This window comes from Hemibagrus wyckioides, linkage group LG10, assembly GCF_019097595.1.
Source record: "Hemibagrus wyckioides isolate EC202008001 linkage group LG10, SWU_Hwy_1.0, whole genome shotgun sequence".
Classification (NCBI taxonomy): Eukaryota; Metazoa; Chordata; class Actinopteri; order Siluriformes; family Bagridae; genus Hemibagrus; species Hemibagrus wyckioides.
Window position 1 is genome coordinate 12,139,202 of NC_080719.1, and position 18,299 is coordinate 12,157,500.

General features: G+C 34.7%; 1 long non-coding RNA gene across 2 annotated transcripts in view; it reads right to left on the bottom strand.

Moving 5' to 3' along the window:
• Positions 1 to 18,299, bottom strand: part of LOC131360410 (uncharacterized) — a 113,308-nt gene that overhangs the window by 94,771 nt on the left and 238 nt on the right. The window contains exon 1 of one of the 2 annotated variants that reach the window (XR_009205881.1): positions 7,222 to 7,718. The exons of the other annotated variant lie outside the window; for it this stretch is intronic. This is a non-coding gene — a long non-coding RNA (uncharacterized LOC131360410). Of the gene's footprint in view, positions 1 to 7,221; positions 7,719 to 18,299 lie in introns of those variants that run through there. 2 annotated transcript variants of the gene reach the window in all.

Below are 18,299 nucleotides of genomic sequence, written 5' to 3' on the forward strand. Positions count from 1 at the left end.
TTATTTCATGAGCTGAGGACATGAACGTTATGAACGTGTCAGTGAAGGAATGGACAAATATCACAGTCTGTCACCTGGTATGATTTACTCTACAGTCTGAGACTGAAAGAAATCAGCCACGACTCTGGGTGTTTTTATTATGACCGTTGGTGGAGCTGTTGCGCTTGGTTCCACAAAAATCCAAAACAATCTGATTAACGACATTTATTAAAATGAAAATATCTGATGTAGACATTAAAAAGTCAATATCTTTTGAGGGTGTATCAATATCAAGTTGAGGCTTAGCCCTGCTAGGACATATATGCATTTATACAATTTATATTATTTCTACTAGCCGTCTAATAAAGCTATTTTCAGTTTATAGACAAAGATGATATGATAATAGCTGATGATCTAAATATACTGAACTCAAATGGTGCTTGCAACATATGCAGGATCCCCAGAAACAATATCACATATCAGTATTTTTAGACTGTTACTACCTGTGTGTCTTCAATTTTCCATTTCCAGGTTGTTTTCTTCTCACAGTGTGATTTTAAGCCATTTTTCTCTCACCTAGCATTTTTAACCAATTTATCTCAGCACTCTTCAGTGTCTGAAATTGAAAGCAACAACTCCAAATGAACCTCTGGCCTTAGTAAGGGGTAAAAAAAAATTGTGTTTTATTTTTCAGTCACATGTATGTGCTTAGAAAGGCCAAGCAAATGCCCTGATCATCCACTTTCTGAATCAAGCCATCAGCGTATTTGGCCCTGGCCTTCACCACCGATCTCTCTTCTGTTCTCTTGTTGCTATTTCAAGGCCGTGTTTTTGTGCTGTAGTGCAGAGATTCTGTCCTTTGATGGACATTTTTTGCGAAGCGAGTGCAGGCTGACCCTTACACAGCATTCACTTCTGATTTCAGTGAATTTAGTTTGTTATTTATTTATTTGCTATGAACGATGTTGTAACTGAAGCGATGTGTACTAGTCTTGCCCTTGAGTTTAACCCCGCCCATCACCTTAACCCTGCCCTTTAAACCTTGCTCTAAAATTTTTACCCAGTAGTCTGAGCTGTGTCTATTTTTAATCTACATGTGGGAAAATGTGGTTTGCAAGCTTAACTTAATTTCATGGTTAGCCAATCAGTGACCCAGAGCAGAATTATAACTCACTTTTAAACTTCACATAACAACAACCTTAAGGTAAGTTTAAAGAACAGCGTTGTATTAGGATTTTTGAATAAGGATTATAACAGCATTTGAAATAGTTAAAAAGTTCTATGTAGAACCCTACAAAAGACTCAGTTTGGGTTACAAAATAGAACTTTTAAGCTATTAAAGAACCCTTAGCTATACATTCAAGCTTAAGGCAAACAATTGACTCCAGGCTGCTGTGATGCAAATAATTTTTTCTATAAAAACATGCCTCAAAATGTACAGTACATCATACTTTTATCCATTTATAGCTACAATTAATGGTGTGGCTCAGGATATTTCAAATACGTGCACTAGAATTTCACTCTAAATGTGTCTCATATTCATTGCTCACGCTCCTGGAAAAATCTCTATCATTTTAAAAATCTCTCTCGATCAGTCCGAGCCGAAAGCCACTCAGAAGTGAAGTGAAGGCCTCTCGATAATATTGAGACACGTCCCGGCTCGGCTGATATCTCTCACCCGTCTGCTCTCATTGTGCTCCTGTCACCAGCCGTGCAGATTTATGACACACAATTACCACGTCTGGAGTTGCCACCTCATAATCGCGGCTATTATTTAACGATTGCGGCGATAAATTGACTCGTGCTGCTGTTTATCAGCTGCCAGCCCTTTTTTTTCCCTCTGACACGTCGTCTGCTCACAGCAGGATTCCTCTTAATGGTCGGAAACTGCAACCTCTGGAGAGGAAAAAACCTCCAAACATTACAGGAAAAAGCAAAAGCAGACAATTATCGAGGAGTGATGCTTTTCTCCTCTGGCCTGCTGCTCGTGGGTTTCCTGATCTTTCCGTCACATCAATCGTAAAATTCAACGATGGCCATTAATCACTGTTTTACATGACAAATTTCAATGGGACGTTCACATGATGCACTTTTGCACTTTCAGAGTGGGGAAAGTTCACAGAAGAGGAATGATATTGTTATCATGGCATTTTTCAGTAGCAATTTACGTCAAGGTTCCTAACCTAACAACATGTTTACTGCATTAGTTAAAGTGACAACACTGTGTTGTTGAATTCTGGATTCTGATAGGTTGATTACATTTAACCTATAACACAAGTAATGAGTAAAGAACAGAACACTTCGGAATGTGATATTATGGGAAAAAAAACATCCACAATGGGGAGATACTATTACAAAGTGTAGGACAGCACATCCCCAAGTGTTTTATTCCTCTTATACCACAGCAATTTATGTATAATAGAGAATGAACCATTGTATAGTACATTGTGTTTTAAATATTTATATATTTATAACATTTAATATTGAGGAATGGTCACAAAACTAGTTAGTTCTCATGTTATTTCATTACATATTATATGATTATGCCTTCATCACCCAAGTTTATATGACAAAAATTAATGCAGATGTGAAGTTACTGAAGAATCAGAAGCTGTCAAAAAATGTAAAGTTACAGCTATACCTCCAACTGATACAAAGCGCTGACACCAGAGACTCCTTCCATAAATGTTAAATAAATGTCTCTTTACTTATCAGTGATTATATATCATTTAATCTGTTAATTATATAAGTGCCTGTGAATGAGCTGTTACTATAGAAATGTAACATACTTAGAACAAGAAAGTTCAAATAAATGTGTGATGTGCAGCTGTACTACTGTCAGAGCTGCTCTTATAGAAATGTAATCAACACCTTCTGACCAATCACATCAGAACAGGAATTAACTCATGTTATGGATGTACTAAAGCATCAAATGTTACCATGAATGGATAATTATTAAAAATAAAAAAAAGTTCTTTAATTTTACTATGAGAAAATAATCAATACAACATAACACTAACTTTTTTCCCCTTACATGAATTTCAGCATTTTCAGGAGTAAGTTTTTGATTAGATTTATATTTTATATCCAGCTTAATCACATAAAACTCACGTACATCTATTACAGGCTATATTTGAAACACTATTAATCTTTATGCCCATGAACACTATTAAAGCAAGTGTATATTTAGTTACGATATTTGTTAAAACTGTGTTAACAAACTGCAACACTGTAAAAAAAAAAAAAAAATCTGTTGCTGTTTGTCTCATTCTCAAGTGAGTTTTCTGAAATCAAATTTAAATTAATTAATTTATTAATAACAAAGAATTTATTCTTTACTAAATGGATGAATACATTAAAAAATCAATTCTTTATCTGCATAGAAATACAGCTAATGAACTTTAGAAATAAATTTCAAATATTATACGAGCAATAAACAAACAGAAAACCAAAGGAGTAAGGTTATAAAAAATATATTTATGTAATAATTAATTACAGAAACTAAAATGCATCTTGTGAGTATCTTATACCATTTTTTAGCTAATGACACAATGTTTATTCCAGTGGGTAAACTACAGTGTTGTATTTATGGTCACATAAAATCCAAATCCAAAACAAAGGTGCCAGAAATTATATTTAAATTAAAAGTGTAAGCATTAAACCAGCAATACATGTTTGTGTAAGTTGCTAACATTCTAATGTCACATGCTGTACATCTGCTCATGTATCATATATCAGCTTTAAGCTTTAGTTCTGCATCCGCATCACTTTTAAACTCTTAGTTTATACATAGTTCTTTTTATGCCTTTAATCACAGCTCTGCAGGAGCAAACGCTAAACACACACGATGCTGTAGGACTGGTTTGCCTATAAATCTTTCTAATTCCAGGGTTTTAAGTGGAGTAGATGTTTAAAAGATGCTTTTTAACAAGAGATAAAGTGCTCCTCCTGAGCTATTAGTCTTATTAGCCTTACAGCCTGCATTAAATCTTCTCTTATTTAAGTGTAATAGCTCAGGTGCCCCAGCTAGCCATCGACCCTGATAATCACCACCAACCATTTTACGAAACTTTGGGTTGCCAGACGTCAATAATCATAGAATCTTAGAATATATATATATGTATAGAACATATATATATATATATATATATATATATATATATATGTATATGTATGTATGTATGTATATATATATGTATGTATGTATATATATATATATATATATATATATATATATATATATATATATATATATATATATATATATATATATATATATATATATATATATATATATATATATATATACATATATATATATATATATATATATATATGTGTGTGGGTGAGCAATTTTGTTACTATTATTGTATTGTATTGTTATTGAGTTTGTTGTTATTATTTACCTTGCATATTATATATAATCCCTTCATGTGTGTACTGTTAAGTTTCTAAATGCTACACACATTTTTATTTTAAAACAATATATATGTTATATGTTTCAAAAATTATCCTTAACATTATTTGAGAATATACAATAATACATATATAATTTAAGTGTGTATAGGACAAATATTTAAAAGAAAAACATATACTATAATATATAAATAAATAAATAGGAATAGTTAAATAAAGGAAAAGTACAAATTAGGACTGATAAAATATTTTTAAATTAAAGTAAAAATGTACATTTTTAACACTTTTTTCCACTGCAATGTCAGTGGAATAAGCACACTATTTCAGCATATTTTTGTAAAATGAAGAGCTTTAGATGTTTTTGTCTCATCTAACATATTCCATATTTTCATTTTATGTATTTAATCATTTTCGCACAGCTTACATCATATGTTAGAGGTGCATTTTGCTTTTCATCATGTGAGTTTTTATATTTACCTATGAGTTATTTTTTAATATTTATGGTTCTGTTGATTCTGAGTATTTATTTCAAAAAGAAATATATTATAATTTCTGTATGCATGCTAATTCCCATCATTTGTGATATTTTTTTATCCTTACTAAACCTTCTTTTTGTATGAAACACTAAAATTGATATAACGATAGCACTTAAATTAAATTATTATACTCAAATAATAATATGAACTGAAAAAGCAAAGAAAAAATGTTCCTGATTTGATTGCCCATGTTTGCTAATGCATTAGCACTGACCTTCACTGGCCCTCAGCATGCCTGAAATAATCTGAAAATCATTTCTGTAGAAATACATTATTACATCACTTATTTTCAGAGTTGTAAAATTCAGAGCTCTAAAACTAATCACATTGACCCAAACAGAACATAAAAGTTAATCCGCTAATCCTGTTAGCATAATTAGCGTCACTCTGTTTGCACTAGCATTGTGTGGCTCAAGACTTGACCCTGAGGTCAGGTGCCTGAATATATTTAAGCTTCACAGAAGGGCAGAGAGATTTGATTTGAGATATACTGATGGCTATTATTGGCAAGTCAAGCAGGAAGAGCCAGGGGAAAACAGTAGGAAACAGCAGGAAGCAGGAGGATGCAGGAGAAAGCCAGAGGAAGCAGTGGAATTCAGGAGGTAGCAGGGAGGAAGAAGCCCGGGAAAGCATAGGGAAGCACAGAGAAGCAGGTAGAAGCAGGGAGAAACATAGGGAAGCATGGGAAACATGGGGAAACAGGAGGAAGCATTGGGAAGCAGGGAGAAGCATGAGGAAGCAGAGGGAGGCCAGAGGAAACAAGGGGAAGCTAGAAGAAACGGGGAAACAGGGAAGCAGGAGGAAACAGAGAGAAGCAGGGGAAGCTGGGGGGAAGCTGTCATCAGTGGCTTATGTACCTCAGCTCAGCAGGCTGTAATTGGTGGCTGGCTTTTTCCCCCTTTTCCACTTCAAATCCCTCCCCTCACTTTAACACTCCATTAAACTGCCCCTGAGGGGAAACGTCACACACATGCAGCGTAATTGGAGCAAATTTACCCCATAACCCTGCACTCGGGGTGAAACTAGGGGCAACAGCGATGATGATATGCATGCGGTGATCAGGACATGGTGCTGATTTATTAACATTTTATTACTGAGTAATTACAGATTAATAACAAATTAATGACTGAGGGAAAAGGAAACATGAGTGAAAATAGTTTCATTTGCTTTATATTTTTACACAAAATGGCTAATTTAATTAGTTTTATTATTATTGTTGTCATTATTATTGTTATTATAATTATCATTATTATTTTTAAAATCATTTGAATAATAAACATGATTATTATACAAAAATTATAAAATTATTTATTTATATTATATACTTTAAATTATATAAATAATAATAAACAACATAAACTGTATATACAATAATTATAAATGATTACATTACATTTCATGTATATTTATGTATTATAATGTCAGGGAATACAAGCTTATGAACCCCAAGCTGCAGTTCCATGGTCAGACTTAGGGGGCGACAGAGATACGGCTGATTAACTATTCTATTCAAATCCAAACTGAATTTACACACACTTCCCTTGTTTTTTTGTTCCAGTGCAAATTTTGACATTTCTACAAACCAAGTGAGAAATGGACTCATTTGAATATTTCTCTTTCTGTTTGTTGATAGTTAGTGAAGCCGAAGCATAAAACTCTCTCTCTCTCTTTCCCCCAGTGTATAAATAAAGCAAAACTTTGGTAGGAAGGTGATGGGGTGATGAAGAGGAGCTTTTTAAAAAGGTAATTCATGCATGTAAATAAAGTGTGTGTGAATTTGCATGTTATTGTTTGGCTAGAGAAAAGAAAAACTCAACAGGTTTGTACGCAATAATATAAATCCACTGTCAATCATCATCACGCAAATGCCACTTCTTTATGCTAACTTTTCATTATTGGAAAGGTTTTTTTTTTATTCCTTTTAATTGACAGCTGACAAGATCGGCTTACCCACATCCCAGAGGGAAAAAAGTGACAAATGCTTTTATATTTCTTTAACCAATCACACGTTAAGGAGTCGGATTGAAATCAGAGCCGATGCTCATTGGCTCGTATTGGTGACTAGCAAAAGTTTGCATTGGTTAATGAATTGTTTAATATAATGCAATGCAAGTTATTAATTAACATATCAAGTGCTAATATCCTGCTTAAATGGAGTGGTTAAGAAGGAGATGAAGAGGCAGAAGAGGGGATGAATGATACACTAGGAAGTCATTTCTATGATAGTTCAGAGCTACAGACATCTCAGGGGAAAACCCCCACACACACACACACACACACACAAACTCACCTTTTAGAGAGGAATCCACTTAAGCACAGTGAAGAAAACACAAAAGATCTCTCTCCCTCTCTCTTCTCATCCTCCTCATCCTCTTCATCCATCATAAGATGACAGAGTCGACCTGAGAGCTCACATGATGCAGCAAACTTCCAGCATTAACATCATCAGCATCTAGATCCATCCTGGTGCAGAGCACTAAGCATATCATCCTTCTTCTTCTCCTTCTTCTCCTTCTTGTTCGTCTTCTTCTTCTACTCCAGACCGTGCTGCGTGTAAGCCAGTCTCATGCGTGTTCTCTCGTTGCAAAACAAACAGGCACGTCAATGTCTTTTTCAGCAGCGTAACCCCGCGAGTCAGGCCTGTCTCTGAAATGCTTCTCTGCCCCACAACACAGACGGCTTTCATTATCTTCTCACTCGCAGCAAGGCCTAGCTTTAAAAGCTACTGATTTCTTTTTTTTTTTTTTCCTTTTAGCCTCCTACACAAAGGAAGGGCATTTTGTAAATTACTTGCTCGTTTCAGACCAACAAAAGGTACTTTCATTGAAACTCGTTCCGTCCCCCACCACCACCACCACCCCCAGCACCACCATCACCACCACCACCTCCTCCTCCTCTTCCTCTTTTCTCCATTTGATTTTGCTCAAATTTGATTACAAGGATTGAAAAAGGAAAAGAAAGAGGAGGAAATAAAAAAAAAAACAGATGGCATCCTCATTCAACGCCCTGAATGGTTTTTTATCTGGGTGCCTATTTAAACTGTGGCAATCCACAAGCATTTCAGCTGGCTACAGAGAGAGAGAGAGAGAGAGAGAGAGAGAGAGATGGAAAAAAAACTTGACAAAAATTATCGGTTTGCCATTTCTCATAGAATTGGCACGAAAAGAAAAGGCTTTCTCTTACTGCATCTCTCTCTCTCTCTCTCTCTCTCTCTCTCTCTCTACGTCCTCCTTTTATTATTTTTTTCCTCCGTATCGCCTGCCTGGATCAAAATAATAGAGATTAGGTATTTCATTAGAAATTATAGCTGGATATAGAGCAGACTGTCATACTAATAGCAACCTGCCTGTAGCCCTTCAGCGTATGCTATTCACCTAGACAAAAGACGCAAAGCGGGGGCCGCATATCGAACCTCTACTTCAGGCCTGATCAATTTTCCGTCATTCAGGAAAACGTGAGGCCGATTTATAACAAAAAGGTTCGCACAGGACCGATGACCGGCCTGCCAGGAGACAGACGCCTCCTCCTCCTCCTCCACCTCAACATGAAAAAGTGCTCCAACAAAACTCGACGCATTCTTTCAGCAGAGAAAGGACGAGAGACGTGGGCTATAATTCCCTCTGTATGGCCCAATGGGCATTTCGGCATGCACTTGTTTTTCAGCTGGAGATAATTACAGGCTGATAGAAAAGAAGTAGGGAACAAGCTGAGCTGCATTATTCCTCTGCTCGCTGTAAACATTTTGGACGATGAAGCAAGGACCAACTCAAGAATGTGGGACTCAGAAAGAAACTCTGGCTGCATTTCGAATTTTCCACTAGGGATGCAACTGAATGCATTATTACAGATAATGTGTCCTTAGCAGACATTTCATTTTTGTTTCTGTTTTTTTAGAATGCTAGTCAGAAAGCTTAGCATGATGCCTGGTTGAGATTAGAGGTCTGTGACTCTCTGTGATGGAGCTGTCATATCAGCGCTGTTTTTTCGGCTTCCTTTAACTGCATTTCCCATCAACACAGTCACACAGACTGCAGCACATCACACAGACCCTCTCACATGCCTCTTAATCACCTGTTCATGTTGCCACTTGATTAGTGTCCCTATTTCATTTCTCAGCATTTATTTGCTAAGCTTTTGTTGTGTGCTTGCTATCACTAACACTTGTTTTGATGCACTTATAACTCTTGTTTTGGGTTTGCTTTGATTGTGTGGGGTTTGTCTTTTTAATAAAACATCTGTACTCACATCCATTTCCATCATTCCCTGACAGCAATGGAAAGGTTGCATGAGTTGGAGTTTTTTACTTTCGTGTAGGTGTGGGCGAGTGCTTAGAGTCGAAGCTTGCAGGACTAACAAAGACTGGGTTTATTCAAGTTAACAAATAATATGCAGTGCTGAGTGATGCAGTTACAACATTCGTTAATTCATCCTTACTAACTGCTTGGTCAGGGTTGCACTAGCTTAAATAAGGATAATAGATACGTTTTTACATTTTACAGCTTAATTTGTAAATCATGACAATGGCAATTTCTTTATCCATATCCATATTTGGATCACTGAACATAGATATGGATATGGATAAGGTAATGGCAGATTTGAATATAGATATGGATATGGATACAGATATACATCCAATATCCAAATCTGACATTATCCTTATCTATCTCTGTATACTGTATGCTTAGTGATCCAAATTTGGATATGGATATGGATATAGATGCAGATACAAATATAAATGCTAACACAGATATGGATACAAGCCAATGCAAAGGAGAAAACAGATCCAGATAATTAGTTACTGAGTTAAATCGCTGATATCAGCACACTTGTGGGAACTGTAACTGCTTAAAGGTTAAACCAACCAACTTTATTTCTAATCTGAACTTCAGACACTGTGCCCTTTGTAATGGATATCACATGATTAAGAAATCCATGTTATGACTCATGACTCTGAAATACCGCCTGTCCCAAAAGTCTCCATACACAGTGGACATTGCATTACAGTAGCATTGATGATTGCCTTTGACAAAAGTGAAGTACTGAAATCATGGTTTGTGAATAAAGTTACATTTTTGCCCCTTATTCAAGATTCAAGTAACTTTATTAATCCCAGGGGGAAATTGCTTTGCCATGTTACAGTTGCTCTAATAAAAGTGGAAGAGAGAAAGAAAGAAATATATACTATATACAAGAAGAAAACTGAAAGGAAAAAGAAAAAAACAAGTAAAAAGAAACCGTAAAATAGAATAAATGAGTACAGATACAATAAATGAGTACAGATACAAATAATAGTGTAGAACTGTAATATTGCACACAGGGATTGTAAATTGGTGATCATATTTAATATTTAATAGAATGTTTTCTAACCAATTTAGATATCTCAAATATAAACAAATTGGTCATTTAAAGTACAGTGAATCTGACCTGGATATATCACTTACTGAAGATGAATCAATGACATTCCCTGTATCTTCTTATGATAATGATAATGAATGCAACCTTTCTTTCTCCCACAGGTTTCATATTTGACTGCCTGTTTGATTTTTTTTACTGATGAAGTGTGATTTTTCTTCATTGTTTTAAAATGAGTGCTTCAGAGAAACAAGCAATTGGAGTCAGAGGAAATCAAATTCATCTTCTGTCATGTACAGCAGATCTCTGAATCCAGTTTATCGTCTATTTATTTGTGTGGGAGACTTAGTGCACAATGTAAACATAACATAATATAATATAATATAATATAATATAATATAATATAATATAATATAATATAATAGAATATAATAGAATATAATAGAATATAATAGAATAATCGTTCCATAAAAATTTCATGTTCATGGTATGATTAAGGGCAGTATAAAAAAATAGTCTGCGCTTCAGTTCTCTTTGCAGAACAGACTATCCTCTCTACCCACATCTCCCCAGACAATCCTTCCTCCACATTTTTGCCTTCTTTCTCTTTGTTATTTCAGTACAAAGTAGTAACAAAGCCACAAAGTCACGTGATAGACATCAGCTTTGTCATGTTCAGCTTTGTCTTTTACTTCAGACATCTCTACATCCATAAAAACAACAGAAAAGATAGTAGTCATATTGTGGGATCAGTACAGCAGTTCTGAGGTTTTTGTGTAGTGTGTACTTGACTTAAGACTTTTTCAGGCTACTTTATCCATTCATTTTGAAAATATTCTTTTTTGATGTCATCAGTTTGCTGTCAAAACCTTTCACATGGATCTCTCTTCTACACTGTAGCTGGTCTGTTGAGGTCCTTCAGCTAAATAATTTACATAAGTGCATGTAGTTGGATAAACAGAGGATCTGCTACTGAATCCATGATGAAGCATGTTTTTATTTCTGAAGGCTCGCCTCTGTTACAGCATTTTTTCAAGTAAAAATGTGATGAAATATGATTCTAAAACCATTTTAAAGGTTTTAAAAACAAGTATTTTTAAAAAAGAAGATGAATTACACCTCCATCAATGTGGCAATGTTGGCTACTACAGAGATACAGTGTTAGTCGTTCTATTACTTATTTTATGTTTTGTATGATATGATTAAAGCACACAAGGTAAACGTTTGAATGTATGGGTTACAGCATTAGAGGTCCTCAAACTTCCTGCACATGCACATTTGTCTTCGGGATCAAAGAAGAATGAAAATCAGCTTTGAAGAGATTAACATCACACCAGACCTTTAATAGAGCTTATAATAACATTCAAAGACAAAGTTAGCGAGTCGTCTCTGAGAGAGAGACGGGTCTGAATGGAGCCCTGATTCGATGGAGCTCATTACAGTGCAGGCTGAGCAGACATGGAGGAAAAAAAACACTAAACACACTAAGCAGATGTGGCGAATTTAATTTAATGTCTATAATCATGGACTTCTGCCTTAGCTGTGCTATTTATAAAGCAAATGGGTAAAGGTTATATGTGTCTGGCGGCGATCCAGGAAGCATATTTATTCCTGTGTCGGTTTGAAAAAAAATTAAAAATTAAGAAAAATACCAGTGAATAGAGTATATTTTTACAGACATAAAGTTTTGTGCCATTTGTAGATTTTTTCTATCTCACTTGTCTTAAATGGGATTCAAAAGTAATGTGTATAGATTTAAAGTAATTGTGATATGGCTGGGTTTCAGTATCCAAAATCTTAACCCTTTAAACGATCAGCTAAATTCATATTCAGTTATTCACATTAAATCATGCGATTTAAAAACTACACTGAAACCAGCTGGAGAAAATTTTGGTGTGTAGTTAGAATTCAGCACTCCCCACTCACAGCTCCAGGGTCTCCAGTTCAGTCTTGATGTGTTCTACCAACATGATTTCCTTAGGGTTCTCTGCTGTCCTCCTAGCTCCCAGAAACATGCTGAGAGGTGTCCTGACTACAATACGTTACCCCTAGGTGTGAATGTATGTGTGCGGTGACTTAATAACCCAGTGTTTCTGGGATCAACGCTGGATGCACCATGACCAAAGATAAATGAATAAATGACATTGAAAATGAAATTTTTGGTTAGCATCATGTTCAAAACCTTTTGACATCTTAGCTAGGCAGAGTCTAGTATAAATTTAAATATGAAATAGTTCCTTAAGAATAAAAAAAGTAATGCTTGAAAGCAAGAAAAAAGCCGACTGAATAACCTTATAGATTTGCCCCTATTCAAGATATTTTCAATATTCAGTGTTTTAGTGTAGTATTGTTTTGTTTTGTTTTTAAGTATGATGCTTTATTCCCTGTATAATCAAATCAACATCTACCTATGAATCCCCCAGCCTGTCCATTTCACACACAAAAAATAAATTCTGTACCTAAGATAATCTTCCATAAAGTGCCTGCTATTGGAAAAAATGCTACTATACTTGTAATTGTAATCTAAATGCAATCTTCTAAAACTGACCAAAAGTAATCAGTTATATAATCTATAACCTGCTACTTTCTACAACAGCACATACAGTATACTAAAATTGGAAACATACAGAGAAGACTGGCAAGAATGAAACACAAAATCGTGATACATTACCATATTTTTTGTGAAGTTTTATGTTTTGGTTTAAAAAACTTTTAATGTGCAATTGCAAATGATACCATTGTGTGAAATTCCAAAAATAAAAATATTTAAATGCAATATATAACCTGATATTTAACATGCAGATTTGCAGATAGTCAAGAGGCAGCATTTTCATATCATATCATATGACAGCTACCAGGTGAGCAGGGTGAATTCAAGTGCTACATTCACACACACAGCGACTCGCAATGACAAAGCGGCTGGAGATCATTCATTTTCAATGAGAGCTGACGACTTCTGGTGACATAAGTGACAGCAAGCCTTGGTGACTAGATGTGGGCGTATCCAGCGACATGACAAAGTTGAGATGACAAAGTAAAAATGCAAATACGAAGTGACTTTGTGCAGCGACTATCAATGAGAGCGAAGACAGTTGAGCGCTTGTGATCCTTGACAACGAGCTTACACTGCTTCTCCTTCATCTTGTATGATATGAAGCATAAATACGCTGAATTTCATATACAAACAACAAATCTGCCTACAGAACGTTTCATTTTAGAAGCAAGAAAACTGATTTGTTGTCATGTGGATTGCTAGTTGTGCCACCCACTGAGAATTACTATTATTATTACTATGGGAACCAGTATTAAGTACACCTACTTGCAGCAATAAAATAGCATAACACGTGCTAGCTCCAAGACATTTTCAGCTTTTAAACTCCTGCTAAAGCTGCATCACAGGGCTCTGTAACACCTGGAGGAAAGTGCTATCTGTACTCTTCCACATACATGAGCTCATGATTGGTTAGTGTCAGTGTGACTGATAGGGGACAGAGATTATGCCCCTCCCACAATCAATACTACTAACAGATTTCTCTGGTAAAATCTATTTAAATACAGGAGAAACTCGGAATATAAATATAATCCATTCTGGAGGCAGGTTCTTAAGGCAAAAATCCGCATTGTGATACGTATTTTCTCATAAGAAATAATGTAAATGCAAATAATCCGTTCCAGCCACCCAAAAATATTATTACCAATTTCCAAGGGTCAAGGGCTCATACAGGAAGTCGTGCCACGAAGCTTGAACTAAAAATAGAACAGACCACCCTCAAAAAAATGCACAAAAAAATCACATAGCTTTTGAACACATGCCGAAGGCAAAGTTATTATCGTGGGTTAACTCTTTTGAAAAAGCTCATGAAGTTCATTAACTCAGAAACTCGCTTTAGTTGGCTTTCCACAAGTTTTGAACGGCCCCCAGGCGCACGTGCAACTTTTTGCAAGTCAAAAATGTTTTGTATGACAACGAAAATGTCTTGCAATTTAAATTCTTAAGGCGAAAATTCGTAAGGAAGGGCATTCGTATGCCGAGGTTTCACTGTATTCTATATTGTATTAAAACATGAGCAGTATTAACTCTTTAATCATCATTAAAAAATAAAAAAAAATAAAATAAAAATAGAATTCACAAATGATTTATGTAGATATGAACCAAAACTCACTGAAATATACAGAAATGCAGTCTGGGGCATCTTTCAGTGTAAATGATATGAAGCAAAGATATTTTTAATATTTATAAAAAGAATTTAAATCAACTCATATGCATTGGATTACCATTTTTTTGTGACATTTCCACCTACAGAAAGCTATTTAACATTTACTGTGTTAAAATGTTAATGTGATATATATCTTTGATGTCGTTTTTTTTTAATCTAAACTATTTCATTGCACAACACTAATGAATTCTCTAATATGAGGATGTTTAATTTTTCGGAAGTTTCAGCTTATATTATTGTGCTCAGTCTAATATATTATAATGATTATATAAATGAATTACACAATGTGAAATCATACAGTAAGGTTTTCTGTAAGACGGCATTTACTTGTAATTATTTGAAGGAGTACCCATAAAAAATAGAAAGAAAACGCTTCAGACTTGCTATGTACTATGAAAAGAATCCATAGTCTCTACCTTTGTAATGACAATAAAATGTAATTTGTGTCATATTTTATTTAATTTAATCGAAAACCTTGTAAATAAATGTACTTCAGGCTAAAAGATGAGAAGGCGGCACTATGTTCTGTTCAGATGATGCTCCATAAGACAAATCATACTCAGCTTGATCTTAGGCTCTAAACTCTTATAGAAAAAAAAACTTTAAGCTTTGCTTTGACATTAATCTTATACTTGCATCTAATACATGTTATAGAAGGTTTTTAATAAGGTACATTTGTAGCATATGGTTCAGATGCCTGAATCAAGTTATTCAGTGAAGTGAATAAAACCACATGATAAGATAATTACAGCATGACATGAGTAAAAATATCCACTCAGAGGAACCTTATTGGCTCACCACACACTCCCAGTACAGAGAGAATCCTCTTCATCATCACATGCTGAAATATCCATCAAACATAATGCAGAAATGTATATGTTGATTCCTCATTGTGGACATTAAACACACTTCAGCTCTAATCCAGGCTTGTTAGTGTTGTTAATAAGGTGATGCCTAATATAAGAATAAAGACTTGCCCTGAACCGTACAACTTACTAATTAATTATTTTGACTTGGTAACTTATTTCAATATATTATGTTTTTATTATTTTCTGACTCATCATGACGACTTACTAAATCATTATTTAAAGATATTATCTCGCCACTACAACTTTGCAAATCAATATTACAATTTACTAAGCTTATTAGTAGTGCTTTCTAACTTGTTATTATATTTTACTAAGACATTATGTCAAGATATCCCACTTATTTAATTATCTTGTTATTCTGATTTATAACTCAGTACTTATGTGTACTTTAACTCATGTGGTATTATGGCATATTAATTGATTGTTCCAAGATTCTATCTCATTAATATTATTATTATTATTTTATTTTATTTTTTTTTTATTACTATTATGTATCTATTTCAAGATATCTCATTATAAAGACATTCATTTACTCACTCATTCATTCACTCATTTGTTCATTCAATCCAATTTAATTTAAATTCTATTTTATTTGTATAGCCCTTTTAACAATTGACACTGTCTCAAAGCAGCTTTACAGAACATAAGAAATTTAGAACAAAAATGTTCAAGATTAATATTAGATTTAAATTGAAATTTATTTGTATTAATCCCTAAAGAGCGAGCCTAAGGTGACTGTGGCAAGGAAAAACTCCCTAAGAGGAAGAAACCTTGAGAGGAACCAGACTCAAAAGGGAACTCATCAATCATTTGGGTGACACCTGAGAGTGTGATTATAAATAATTATAAACACCAGAGAGTGTGATCATAAATAATGTTCTTTCTACAGTCATATACAGTCAATTAGAGTTGTGTAACCAGGAGCCCCTGAGCACTAACTAACTCTACCCTACCCTACTAACTAAATAAAACTAACTCCTCCATGCCGAAGCTTTAAAATCCTCAATTTCATTCATTCATTCATTCTTACTATGTGCCTGATCAGGGTGGTTCATTACTTTCTACATCATACCTTTTCCTTTGCAACAGGTTCAGGTCACCCTGTCATTCTTTTACTGAAGCCTGACAGGCGGGGCTCTGAGGAGACACTGTTCTTGTGGATAAAATGGAGGAAAACATGAGAATCCCTATTTTCCATATGCTTTGGAAACTGGTTGTTATGAGCTATCACTTAATATGTCAGAAGCTGGTTAGCTACAATAACTAACTGCTAAAGGGGGTTTGTGTATTTTTTTTCTTTTCCTTTTTTAAACTGTCTTTGTGAAATGGCTATAAGGACATTTCCAGATCATTTTAACATTCACTCTTAATAGATAAGCTAACTTTTGCTCTTGAATCAAAAATTATTTTCATTTTTATTTTAGAACTTGACTTCATTGCAACTCAATGTCTAAGAAATGGAATTGGAGAGAACATGGTTATAATATGGTTATAACACAAAAAGGCATTATGCAAATGACTGAAAGTGTTTATAACATTTTCCAAACTCCTTTCAGTACACATGTGGCAGCTGTTGCCTGAGATAGTTGCCTTAGTATCATTTTGTTATCTAAGATATACTGCCATTTAAATATATCACTCCTCAGCTGAAAAATGAATGCCTTTAAATGAGCCCTAGTGTCAGTGTATATCATGATCATAAGAAATGAAACCTCTGTTCCATAAATGTCGTGCTGTGGAGCTTCATCGTCATCAAAGACACGATCAGAACTTTTTCAGCTCTGTTAGTATATACTAAATGTGCTAAATGTGTGTATACTAGTCTAGAAAAGTTCAAGCTTTAGCTTGGTCACATTAGTGCAAACTTTCAAGTGAGTACAGTATGTGTGGAAATACCAGTATTTAACGTATATAGAACAGACAGTCTTATACCTGATGCTGAATACTTTTACAAGTCTCAAAAGTGGCAGAGGAAAAAGCACACCAAGATCTTTATATGTTTCCCGATGTCACTTAGCTTCAAAAAGAAAAAGAAATGCCACATTGTGATGCATAATTACCAGTAAACCCCAAATCAGAAAGCAGAACTCCTGACACTGATAAATAATATAGAAAAAAAAGAAGGAAAGAAAGAAAAGGTCTCATATCTAAGGAAGAATAAAGCCATCAGCGTCTCTTGCTAACCCTTTGACACTGTGTACAGTCACGGTACATGTACAAACACAACACTTGTGTATAAAGTGGCAGCTAATGAAGCATATGTTTTCAGCATAAAGAATTACCTCTCTGTTTTACAAAAATCATGTCTAAACCTTTTAAATCAGTGTAAACAGAACACTATTAAATGTGTATATAGTGGTGTGGTATAGAAAGAAAGAAAGAAAGAAAGAAAGAAAGAAGAGCAAAATGTTCAAAATTCAGCTTAGTACCTTGTTCCTGCAAACTTTTTTACAAGGTACTTCCAAGAGCTCAAATTGTGTGAAAATGTTAGAATATATATTTCATAGTGCACATAGATATTGTATTATGCATAGCTCATAATAACCAAATACCACTATAACACAATCATGTTGAACTCTTTTAGCTCTCATTAGCTCTTACATCTGAGAAAAAAAAAATCCATCGCCGTCTCTTGTTAACCCTTTGACACCGTGTGCAGCATTGCACCTACAAAGCCGACATTCGTGTCTAAAGTAGCAGGTGAAGAAGCACACGAGGATCTTTAAATGCTTCCCGGCGTCACCCGGCGTCCTGATTATAATGAGAAATAAAAGCTCCTGAGTGCCACATTGTGAACCTTAATTATCAAATCTGCATCGTAAACAAGCTCGAAACTTTGTTCATTCCAGCCAGCATCCCAGAAGACCACAGCCTTTGATATTAAAAACAAATAATTATCCAATCCCAAACAAAAACAAAACAAAAATATC